This window comes from Callionymus lyra, chromosome 4 (assembly GCF_982586985.1).
Source record: "Callionymus lyra chromosome 4, fCalLyr1.hap1.1, whole genome shotgun sequence".
Lineage (NCBI taxonomy): Eukaryota > Metazoa > Chordata > Actinopteri > Syngnathiformes > Callionymidae > Callionymus > Callionymus lyra.
Window position 1 is genome coordinate 29,470,201 of NC_141821.1, and position 13,745 is coordinate 29,483,945.

The window sequence follows — 13,745 nt, forward strand, 5'->3', positions numbered from 1 at the left end:
TATGTGCTTTAACATTCGGTTTTAAGTGTAAACAAAATGCATAATGCAAGCTTAAATTAGCTTAAACAAAAGTATCTAAATCGACTATTAGCACTCAGAAGCAAACATAATCCTCAATAAGAGTTGTTTTTTCCTACCAGTTGCATCTTCGTGATGATCAGGAGCTGGGGTCATGTCCTGTTTTCAGGAGCAGGTGAGAGAGACTTCTTTGTGTGGCTCCTTACCCTGTCTGCTTCCTTACCCTGTGTCGTTCCTTACACTAAGTGGCTCCCTACCTTTTCTGGTTCTTTACCCTTTGTTTGCAAAAACCTAAAAGTTGTATGGAAATTAAGTGTACAAACCCGGTGAGTCCAACCTACCCGGCAACTTGTTAAACCCTACAGACAAGGAGCCTCGGATGATTGTTCCACACGAGCTTGCATCAAACTAAAGCATTCTTTAACAAGTGATGAACGGGGGGAAGCGCGAACGCAGTCCCCCAACACCAGAAATGATGCAGTCGAGATTCCCACATTTGGGGAATTCGCAAAGGTCAGCATGACCTAGTGTGCACTGGCCGGGTCTCGCCTTGGGCGAACCACCTTCCTGATTATGGTGTCTCCCCTGGCAGGTAAGTATGAATTGTAGAGCTTGTGTAAAACTGCCCACAAAGTTATCAATGTCAAGGTGACTATGGGTAGAGTTTCTTGACATGCTGAGGCTAGGCATTTTACTGAGCATTGAGGGAATTTTTTCCATAAACTTGGTTACGGCACTTTCAGAGATCTTTTGAGATTTCTCCTGCTCTGCAGACTTGGGTCATTTAAAATGAATTCAAAGATTATTAATTGATGGTCAGAAAAAACTGAATTCTGAGGAGAGACTATAACCTTTTAAATTTCAAGTCCGTATGCTAGGACAAGATCTAATGTGCGTTTAAAACATGTTAGCTAAGCTATCATAGACCATATCAACATGGATTGACTGTTGTAGGAGAAGGGGAGAAGGGTGCGGAAGGCTGCAGTTCTGCCTTCTGATCTGTGCTCTGGGTTGTCACGTTAGACTAAAGCTGTCAACACTGCTAGACAAGAGAGATGCTCCTTCCAACGTGGGATGGATGCAGTCTCTCCTAAGCAGACCAGGTTTTCCCCACAAGGTTTTCCAGTTGTTAACAAAGCCAACCCCATTTGTGGGGCACCACTCCGACAACCAGCGATTAAATGATGAATAGCGACTAAACATATCATCATTGGCCATTATGGGAAGGGGTATATAGTTGGTCACAAACGATATCAAACAATTCAAGCCCATGAGATATAAAGGTTAAATACTGATAATTCGGAACAAAGTAGACATGGACAGAGAACGCTCTTGTTCCACTAAACCTGTGCTGTAGCGTAAACAAACAGAAAGTCGAAAACCTAACCAACACTAACCCTAAATGAATCTGTCAAAAGCCATCTAATATTGCATAAATGTCAATTCTTTAGACGCCAATGGCTATTCTATTTGACAAATCTTACCTACAGCATTTAGCACTTAGCTGAAGTTCTGTACCGACGTAGCAGACACATCATCACTCAGCAAGATTTTTTTATTAGAAGGATAGATGCAGCAGCACACAATTATCTGAAGGCAGACACAGAAGTAATATACAAAGAACATTTAAAATTGTCGGTTGTAAAATGCAAAAAAAGTTTTAAATGCTTTCAAAATAGACTCTTTTTGTTTTAACAAGGTTCTTAATTTGTCTAACCATTAAAAATAAACAAGGGATCCACAAGAAAAAGAAACATCGTACATATGAGGCAGTCTATCCATTATAAACATAACTACTAAACATAGAGCTAAATTAATATACAGTTCATATTTATTGGAAACATGAAGAAAAAAAAATGAAAATGAGACTTTGGATCATTTAAACCAAAACATATTAACATACAGTAGGAGTTAAGTTAGTAAAGAATATATGTAGAAATGGATACGTTCTTACTACACAAAGTACAGACTGAAAAACATCCTCCCTCTACTTAAGTACTACTTCAGTCTATTGATTATGTTCCTTGAGGAATCATTGATCAGGTTTTAAGAGTTTGAGTAAAAACATGACGGGCAAGATCAAGTTAGAGGGGATGGTGGACCACAAATACAATATTGTCAGTAAACAATATTCCAACATATACTTTGGTTTTAATAATTTTAAAGTTAACAACAAAGCTAATAGAAACTTTATGGACAACATTATCAAAATGATCAAGATCATAAAGAATGCCTTTCGCACTTTTTGACTCAGTCCTCGTTCAGCTTTTTTTCCAGGTCTGGGACGCTTCAGAGTCCAGAGAACAACAAGACTGCCAGAAGCGATGAAAATCCAGCTTAAAGACAGAATGATTAAATCAACAAGCCAGCCAAAACTGAGTGACCTGAGAAATAACAATGAACGTACAATACTAAAGAACAAGACCAATAAAAAACTGATGTGTCTCATCATGATTCCTTTCCTCTGTTTCAGACTGATGTAGATGACAGGATGAACCACAGCCAGATATTGATCCAAGCAAGTAAGAAAATGCCGAAACATTCCAGCGTACCAGGTGAATACATGTATAATGGTTACATATATTGTGATCTTTTTATATTTGTAATAGTTGACAAAAGCGATCACTGATCCCAGAACACTCAGCATGTTTATGAGGGTCATGTGGAGGGTGAGGTAGTCCGAGTGAGGCATTCTGGAAGTAGAGCGTTGAACTCTCCTATGAAGGTAAAACTGGTAGAGGATGAAGGCGAAGAGAGGAAATTGTAAGACATTTAGAATGTGGTAGTGAAGAAAGGCGTTGATGAAAGATTCAACTTTCATGCAGTCGGAGGTATGAGGACTTGAACCATTCATTCCTGCAATGAAACAGATATTTTAATATTAGAAATCCTGTAAAATGTTTAAAAAAAGCTTTAAATGCTATTTGTTTAAGGTAAAAAGAAAAATGATAAAAGAAGAAAGAGACAAGATTCTCTCATTCAAAATGTGCTACTATTTATTAAATATAAAAATAATCTCAGTATTTATAATTCACATTTTTGATTTGGAACCTACCTTCCTGGAATAATGTGTGTGTTAATATAACTGGGATTTAAAAGAAGAGTCACAAAAAACTTCGAAGGTCAGAAAAAAGATGATTTTTCAAGATTTTTTTTACAAATTTTCAAGAATATGTTTTAAACAAATTTCCTTATATCATGACAGAGAGTCCAGTTTTCAGCTGATGACAACTGTTGACAGCTTTTGATTTGTTTGTTGAACGAGTCAATACATCTATTTGCATGTTATCATGCTTTGCATCGTCAAATCAGAACAAAGTAAATTGAGTCGTTTTGCATTGAGTAGCTTTTGGATGTGAATCATATCTTTCAAAACTAAATAAAACATTAAACCTTACACAAGTTATCTCTTATAATGCTTTTATTGATATTTCACTAAAAATAAAAAAGGAAAAAAAGAAGGTTATGAATGATTGACAATCAAGTCTGTCCTTCTAATTCAGTAACGGACAATTCCTTTGTAGTGATTAACTTAAGATTTCTATACATTTAAACTATATAAATTGTACTTTACCTCACCTGTTCATATGAATTGGGTTTATATTGTAGATTTTAAAAAATGATGCAAGAGTTCATTGTAGTTGTCTTGAGGCTGGTCAAAAGGTTTGCTCCATTTTAATCCGCTGGAATAAACATGTGTCTCAACATTTACAAAATTGGCAGACAAAATTCAAGTCGATAAAGTCAAGATATTATACAAATACTTATTCTAAATGTGAAAATGCTTGAGGGAAAGTTCTTCTCAAAATATTAACACATTTTGAACTTAAATTAACGATGCACAATAAAGTGCATTAAGAGTCTCAAACAACCTGGAGCAACATGCAATATCCAGTATCTGTCAGTATTTAATTTTTTAACTTTTAACTTCATTTAAAAGCTAAAATTCAGTTTTAAAAGCTGCAGGTCTCTGGTGTGTCCTTTTTTAAAAAAAATAATTGCTGCCAGTTTGCTGGTTGTTGTTACTTTGGCGTGGAGGAAATATCATATGTTGCCAACTCTTTTATACACACTTATAAAAATATAAACCATAACATAACTTTGAATTCAAATAAAATGTTAGTTCAAAGGTTTAATGATGTCACTGGCAGCTGATGACAGCTCCAACATTTGCAACATAAGTTTCTGACTCTATTGACAAGTTTAACTGAACAATTAATAATAAAACAATTTGCATTGTCTATTGTTGTTGGTGTTAAATCAACAAAAGTAGTCCCTAATCGAATTAGGTTTTGGATTTGCATGCAAATCCATATTTTCCACAATTTTTCACATTCAAATGTGTATTTTTAAGATCAGCCTCTGTGGTTGATGTTTGATGGGAGCTCTCATCAATCGAACACGCACTTATTAACAAATACTTTTTTGTTCACGAGGCTAACACTTTAATACTTGTTATCCCGGTACTTTTGTCTGATATCTTCAATTTCTCTGACTCTGTTTTTATTTTGTGTGTTTGAATATATATTTTTGTGGGCTTGATTTTTCTTGTTTGGTGATTCTTTTTTCCCTTTTATTCTTACTTTTTATGCAGCCTGTTCGGACATTTTTAGCGAAATATATGTTGAAATATATCTGTTGAAAATGAAAATATACACTTTAGATTTAAAAAAGATATTGCCATTACCTATATGATTGCTCACAATATATAGAAAAAATGTTTTCTCCATTACTCTCCGCATGAAACTGACTCATGGCAAATGGCTGTAGCTGATCAACAATAACAGTCATTAAAGCTCGGCTTCCAGACCAGTGTGTCAGATCAAATAAGTTCATGTACATGGTTCCCTGTTCTTTCATTTCTTTTGTTTTTTTTACAAAGTTCAGTAGATGTTTTGACTTTTGGACCCTTAGGAAATTTTGTGAGATATTGGACTACTATTGTCTTTTAGATTTTTGAGAGTGGACAAAAATGAATGATATGAAATGATTCAAGAGGAAATAAAAGACAATCATGTCCTCCTGTCAACACACTTTCCTTTTATAGGAAAGAGAAACCAGAACAGAAAATAATATACTGTATATGGAAGTTATTACTTTTCACACAAGTTGTCAAAATGTACATGACTACACGTGACATTCTACAATCATTACACCAAAAACAAGTTTTTAACAAGCGTTTTAATAAAAGACAACATTTTATTAGGCTCAATCTGATAAAAGAAATAATATTTTGAATATAATAAATTGATTATTTCCAGTCAAACTTTTTAAATCACCCCAAAAAACAACTAAATAAATGCCCATAATGTTTGAATCTCAATCTTTGATCAGTTGACTTCAGTTTTCATTTTATTATTTAATCTACAAAACATCGAATATTTCACAAGCAGCTACTGAAGTCATAGATTATAGAAATTGTAAAGGAACAGATAGAAGTCTAGTTTTTCTTTTTTTTAACAGTACTTTTACCTTTTGTTGTTGTGTTTTCAACCTGTTGATTGTATCTGGGTTTTTTTTATTTTTTTTATTATGATTTAAGAGTTTTAGTAAAAACATGACAGGCAAAATGATGTTAGAGGGGATGTTTGATCAACAATACCCTAATTAAAGGAAACAATCTTCCAACCTTGTTTTCTTCAGTTAACCAAACATTAAAATTAATAGAAAAACCAAAAGACCGATCCCAGAGAAAACCATAGAAAACAGACTCAACTTTCATTTATATTGTTTTGATTTGCCTGTTAAATTAAGATATCCTGGCATCTTGAGAAAACGATTTAACACTAGAAGCAGCCATTTAGCTTTTCGACCTATTAACCCTAAAGGCTGGATGATTGGCTGGTAACCCCCTGTGGATATTACTTTTGTTATGTTATAGCTGGCTCAGACAGTACTCTTTGAGAAACCCTAACTCCTAACCATCTGCATGATATCCAAAAGTTAAGGTTAAGTTGGGAGAATGTGTCCCCCTACTTGACACTGGGCCATGTTTTTTTTTTTTACTCACTTGCAGCAAGTTGACAAACACTGTCCCTGGTTACAGATGTGTTCTGCCAATGGCCTAGATATCAATTATCTGGAATATGTTGAACAGGATTCACTGTGTTTCGCAATAAAATAGCAAAATGCTGGATCTTAATCATGAGCCTTCCCTTCACTTTTCCCCATGAGGTACCACTGGTGTTTTGGGGTTTTCCTTTTATTTTGCCTCTCATAGACAGTCTTCACTTCCTGAATATGTGCTGGTCAGTTTGGCAATATTAACAGTGGATAATGGCACAATCTATGTAGATAGATAGACTTTATTAATCCCTCTGGATATCTCCTCTGGGAAATTTGGTGCCTGCTGTTAACCCCGACACTCAATAAGAGTATTGAGTGAATGAGATAATAGTAGGATCACCTGATGGAGTATCCCTGGTATCAATCTTATCAGACCAGGTAACAAGGTAACAGCTACAGTTTTTGTTTAGTAGGCTCTAATGGGAACTGTGAGGGAGCAAGAGGATGAACTGTACTGCTCTGTGTATGTCCAATCAAAGCCAAAGTATATTTTGTTGGAGCTCTGACTGAGACCTAGGATGTACAACATTGACAACAAATGATATCCTGCTACTAAATGATGTTTCAAACTGGCAGAGGTACCTGTGGCATGTGGTCTGTGTTCCCGGTATCTCTACCGACTCATAGAAAACCACAGCTGTTATCGATTAGCTACATCTAATCGGGCAGCAAGCTACTACAGTATCTGCGTAATGTAGATCGATTTTTCTTTGACCTTTTTTTTACCAATTCAAGCCCATGAGATATAAATGGTTAATACTGACAATTCTGAACAAAGTAGACATGGACAGAGAACGCTTTATATTGTTCCACTTTCCTTAAACTTGGGCTGTAGCGGAAACAAACAGAAAGTCAAAAACCTAACCAACACTTACCCGAAATTAATCTGCCAAAAGCCATCTAATATTGCATAATCACATATCAATTCTTTAGACGCCAATGGCTATTCTCTTTGACAAATCTTACCTGCAGCAAGTAGCTCTTAGCTGAAGTTTGGTAGTTTTCAAACACTCATGGAGCCATTTTTATGGTTGCTTTGGTGAATTTAGTTGCTTCAGCAATTTTGTGTTTTATTTTGTGATTTGTTTTTTCTTTTAAGATGTGATATAATTTTAAAAGAAACCTGCACGTAAACTTTGTGGAAAACATCCACAAAAAGATCATGAAAAATAGCTTTGGCTTTTTTGACGGGATAAACTTCAGCCAGGTATTGGTCCAAGCTACAAAAAAAAATAAGCAGCGTATTGCAGCGTACCAGGTTCATTTTATTGATACCACACATTTTTTTTATTGGAAATACAGATGAAGCGACACATATTGACCTAAAGGCAGAAAAAGTACATTTAAAATAATCGGTTGTAAAATGCAATAGTTTAAAATGCTTCCAGAATAGACACCCTTTTTTTCCCATCCACAAACACAAAGATTGTTTCAAAATAACTTTAACAGTGAGGCCGTTTTAACAAGGTTGTATTTCGTCTGACCATTAAAAATAAAACTATATCTAGCCATTAAAAACACAACATTATAAACACGACAGTTCATATTTATTAGAAATAAGAAGAAAAACAACGCAGAAGGAGACTTTAAATCATTTAAACCTAAACATATCAAAACATCATATTCAGCGGTTGAAGAATAAAATGCAGAAATATAATTAAATACTGAGTAAACATCAAAACATTCAATTGAAAGGGGTTCAAGCATCTCATCTCAGTACGCTGCAAATCTGAAGTAGGAGTTCATATAGAAAAGAATATATGTAGAAATGGAAACGTTCTTATTACACAAAGTACAGACTGAAAAACATCCTCCCTTTACTTAAGTACTACTTCAGTCTATGGATTATGTTCCTTGAGGAATCATTGATCAGGTTTTAAGAGTTTGAATAAAAACATGATGGGTAAGATCAAGTTAGAGGGGATGGTGGACCACAAACACAATATTATAAGAAAACAATATTCCAACATATACTTTGGTTTTAAGAATTTTAAAGTTAAGAAAATACCTAAAATAAATTTTATGGACAACATTATCAAAATGATAAAGATCATGAAGAACGCCTTTCGCTTTTTTTTACTCAGTCCTCGTTTATCTTTTTTTCCAGGTCTGGGACTCTTCAGAGTCCAGAGAACAACAAGACTGCCAGAAGCGATGAAAGACCACATTAAAGACAGAATGATGAATTCAACAATCAAGCCTAAAATGTGTGACCAGAGAAACAACAATGAGCATACAATACTAAAGAACCAGATCAATAAAACACTGATGTGTCTCATCATGATTCCTTTCCTCTGTTTCAGACTGATGTAGATGACAGGATGAACCACAGCCAGGTATTGATCCAAGCAAGTAAGAAAATGCAGAAATATTCCAGAGTACCAGGGGACTCCCTGTATAATGTTTATATGGTTTAGGATCTTGTAATAGTTGACAAAAGTGAGTACTGATACCAGAATACTCAGCATGTTTATGAGGGTCATGTGGAGGGTGAGGTAGTCCGAGTGAGGCATTCTGGAAGTAGAGCGTTGCACTCTCAACTGAAGATAAAACTGGTAGAGGATGAAGGCGAAGAGAGGAAATTGTAAGACATTCACGATGTTGTAGGAAAGAAACGGGTTGATGAAAGATTCAACTTTCATGCAGTCAAAGTTGGGAGGACTTGAACCGTTCATTTCTGCAAATAAAATAAATTGTATCAAATGATATTCTTTTAATATACTTGTTAAATTTAAAAAAAAAGTCTAGATAAAAGATTTCTCAAACAAAATGTTACACGAGATTAAACTTGAACCATTCATTCCTGCAATGAAACAGATCTTTTAAATATTAGAAATCATATCAAATGTTTTTTTGTTTTTTTAAAAAAAAGCTTAAACTATGCCATTTATTAAAGGTAAAAAGAAAAATCAAAAAAGAAGAAAGAGACAAGATTCTCTAATTCAGAATGTACTACTATTTAATAAATATAAAGATAATAAGTATTTATAATTCACATTTTTGATTTGCAACCTTACTTTCCTGGAATAATGTGTTTGTTAATATACCTGGTGAATAAATGTGTGTCAACGTACCTGGGATTTAAAAGAAGAGTCACAAAAAACTTTCAAGGTCAGAAAAAATATTATTTTCCACAATTTTACAAGAAAATGGTTCAAACAAAGTTCCTTATTATCATGACAGACTGTCGAGTGTGTGGTTGCAGCTGATGACAACAGCTTTGTATTTGTTTGAAGGACGATTCAACAAATCTTTTTTGCATGTTATCATGTTTTGCATCGTCCAATCAGAACACAGTAAATTATTTCATTTTGCATTGAGTAGATTTTGGATTTGTTTGTGAATCATACCTTTAAAAAAAAACAACATAAAAGCAATATATATATATATATATATACATATATATATATATATATATATATATATATTTGCATTGAGTATATTTTGGATTTGTTTGTGAATCATACCTTTAAAAAAACAACAACATAAAAGCAATATATATATATATATATATATACTGTATATATATATGAGAAGTAGCAGCCTGACCCCCCACCTCTTCAGTTTCTGCAGCAATGCTCAGGTGCCTATCTTTCAAAGACAGCATTTGGATGTGACGCTGAGCAAGTACACTCAGCTTCTTTGGACTGAGTCAGGCCAGTTCTGAGTGGACCCTGCTCTTTTAAAATGCTAGATGATGTTGTTCACTGTGCTGCAGCTCAGTTTCAGGGTGTTGGCAATATTCTTATAGCCTTGACCATCTTAATGTAGCACAACAATTTCATTATTAAGATCCTGAGAGTGTTTTTGACCATGGGGTGCCATATTGGAACTTTCAGTGACTAGTATGACAGAGTGTGAGAGTGTACTACAAAATTGAATGCACCTGCTCCTTAAGCACACCTGTGACCTAGTAAGTCATATGACAAATTTCCTTTCTCTTTATCATTTTAATCATATTGAAATATGTCAAAATAAATGCCTGTATAATTGAGTATCACAATGTATATTTGTAAATTAAACTTTACAAGGCTTCTTTATAAGATAGGGGATAGTTAGAAAAGTTTTCTGATTCTGAATATATGTTCGTTACTGTAGATTCTGTAAATAAATGTTAAAAAGAAAGATGATTGATTAACAGTGGACCTCAGTGATAGGTTGAGTTTGAAGTCATGAAAAAAGAGGAGTTCACCCCAAACAAAGCAAACCCGTATCAGACCAACTTCTTTTAAAATGGGTGTGTCGTTGAAAGCTAAGCTGACAGTGAAGTGAATATCATACACATACATTACACATGCATAAGTACCTCTGTGTGTGGCTGGACAGTAAACTGGACTGGTCCTGGAACACGGACCATGTTTATAAGAAAGTTCAGAGCAGACTGTACTTTCTGAGGAGGCCCCGATCATTTAACATCTGCAAGACGCTCCTCTGCATCTTCTACCAGTCTGTAGTGGTCAGTGTCCTGTTCTATGCTGTGCTGTGTTGGGGTGGGAATGTGTCCAAGAGGAGTGTCAACAGGTTGGACAGATTGATCAGAAAGGCTGGCTCTGTGGTTGGAATGAAGCTGGACTCACTGGTGACAGTTGCTGAGAGGAGATCAATTTCCCGAAGGAGACCTCCTGAGTGAAGAATATAGTTCTACCTAACCTAACCTACTTGATGTGACTGCAAGTTTTTTTGCAAAAAAAGTACAATATAAAATTAAAATATTTTGTTAATATATAGAATCTTTATATGTTTATATATCAATTGAATGATGCTACTGTTATTTAATTTCTCTCTTAGTTTGTGTGGTGAGGTCTACTCTGCCATGTCATTGAACATGACTATGGGTGCTCATCATGACTCCTTGTCCGATACAACTGGCAAGAAATGAACCCATTTCTGACATAGTTATGAAGGTAAGTAAGGTGCAAAACGGATTTGATATCACAGAGGAAGGTGCCCATGTGTTTGAGTAAGTGTTAATATGAATATGAAGTCACAATAAAATGTGTTTAAGGATTCGAAATAATTTTAAACAAGATTTAAATACTTTAAAGTAGTTAAAGAATTTAATTTTACATACTTAATGATTTCGTTCCTGATAATGAGAAAATAACAGCTGCAACAGCTACGCTCTTGCTTTTGCTCCTCTTTGACTGAGATTTTAGGAGTAAAATGAACTTGTGCCCTTGTAGGGCTGTGAGGCAAGGTCTATTGAAAAATGATCAACCACTTTGACCAATCAGAATGCCAGAATCTAGGGCTGTCGGAGAACGGGGCCGCCCGTCCTGATCTCCACGCTCTGGCTAGGTGGGTAATTAAGCCCCGCCTTGTTCTTTACACTGCAGACGTACTTGAAGCAAATCTTTGAATTAAGGTATTATATAAATGATAACATTTTATGTTCAATATAAACAAATCTAGCTACTAACCATGAGTAGAGCACTTCACTAAAGTTGGCTCGATATTGGCAGATCTTTGCACGTTAATAATAAAGAAACGATAACTTGTTGAAATACAAATCGCTTTCTAATCTGAGCTACATGCTGTATTGACCACTGGCACGTTCGAAAAATCCAATCCTCCGTCGTAACTACACGAATCTCTATGCAGACGGCAAGTGACAGATGTTTAATAGACCGTCCTCCAATAGATTTAAAGTGAAAAAGGGGAGACTTCTTTTGATATGTGTCTTTGTAATCTAATAAAACAAATGTTTATTTAAAAAGTAAATTACATTAAACAGAATAGAAAATAATATACAAGTAAATGGACACAAATATCTTTAAGTCTATGTCAAAACTAAAGAAAATGCCTTGTCCCAACTGGTGCTAAGTAAATAAGTAAGAACATAAATATTGATCTTCAGAGGGATCAATAAAGTTGTTCTAATTGTAATTATTTGTAAAGTGCCTTTCACAGACGCTTAAACAATATGAAACTTTAATTTAATTATTCTTTTCATTCTAATACATGAACAACTGTTTTTCCACAAGCAGTTTTCAGTAGAAGGACTTAATAAAAATATATGTAGAAGTGGAATTTTTTTCCCTTTTCCAATTGCTGTTCTGGCCAGAGACAACAACTTTTCCAAACTCAAGCACTACATCAGACTGTTGATTACATCTGGACTTTTTATTTCTCAGGATTTCAGAGCTTTGAGCAAATAAATGACAGGCACAATTAGGTTGTTGAGGTAGTCCAAGCGTGGCACTATCCACTGAAGATAAAACTGGTAGAGGATGAAGACGAAGAGAGGGAATTGTAAGACAATCACGTTGTTATAACATATATAACATTCTCAACTTTCATGCAGTCCAGGTTGGTGGGACTTGAACCGTTCATTCAGCAACAAAAATAAAAATAATATCAAATGATATTGTTTTGATTTGCTTGTTGTTTTAAGAAATACTGTCATCTTCTGAAAATGGTTTAAAACATGTTTTACTTAATGAGAAGTTATTTACTTTTTTCTTAACATATCTGAGCTTAGAAGAAGAAGTTTGAACTAAGATGATTTTTTCTACAAGTTTAAAAGAAAATGATTTTAAACAAAGTTCCAGAGTCCAGTGTTTGGTTTGCAGCTGACGCAAACTGTTGACAGCTTATACTTAGTATAATGGAAAATTCAACACATCTATTTGCATGGAACAATGTTTTGCATTGCCTTTTAAGTTTGTTTTTAGCATAACCTGCTTAAATATTGCACATGCACACTGACAAGTATCTTTGAATGAGGAAACACAGGCAGCTGCTGAGAGACTGGGATCTTCTGCTGCAAAAAAACGTCGTGTTTTTGGTTTCATTGACTATCAAAGCAAGTAGTCAGGGCTAACATTTATTTCAAATTATAAAACAAACAAATTTTAAAATCACACACTGTCCAGTTCTCATTCCTTGCCGAGCAAACTTAATGTAATTACCACTTTCTGTTAAAAAAAACAAAACAACAAAGGTCGCTCTCAGATTGAGAGAAATGCATTCGAAAAACAAGGCTTATCCAGACTGAAGGTGGGGCTAGAGCTGTGTTCTTCAAAATATGGTTCATATGTCTGGCTGAAGAATCCTGGCATTATTTCTATTTCTAAAAATGTTTTTTTCCAATAGCCAATACATACAGCAATTCTTTATAAAAAATCAAAATAAATCAAAAATAAAATAAGAACAAGAACATAAAGAGAAAGAACAAGATGACACAATCTAAGTCTAAAGATAAAGACAAAGAACATAGATCAAAGACAAACAACAAAGACAAAGGATACAAAGACTAACATAGAACAGAACATCCAGATACTTTCACTCCACTCCTGCCCCCGAACTCAGAATTGTACAATTTTATAGCCCGAGGAATGAATGAGTCCTTGAGTCTATTTGTTTTGCACCTGGGAAGGAGCATTCGTGCACTTATTCTGCTTTTCTGCTCACTGATGACAGTGCTGAGAAGATGACTGTCATCGTCCATGATGGACAGTAGTTTGTTCAATGATCTCCTCTCAGCAACTGTCACCAGTGAGTCCAGCTTCATTCCAACCACAGAGCCAGCCCTGCTGATCAACCTGTCCAACCTGTTGACACTCCTCTTGGACACATTTCCACCCCAACACACCACAGCATAGAACAGGACACTGGCCACCACAGACTGGTAGAACATGCAGAGGAGCTTCTTGCAGATG

At 35.0% G+C, this 13,745-nt stretch overlaps 1 non-coding gene across 1 annotated transcript; it reads right to left on the reverse strand.

The window, feature by feature from the left end:
• Positions 1–453: 453 nt before the first annotated feature.
• Positions 454–618, reverse strand: LOC148082450 (U1 spliceosomal RNA). Its single transcript, XR_015711294.1, has one exon. It is a non-coding gene; the product is annotated as a U1 spliceosomal RNA (small nuclear RNA).
• Between the last annotated feature and the right edge of the window lie 13,127 nt (positions 619–13,745).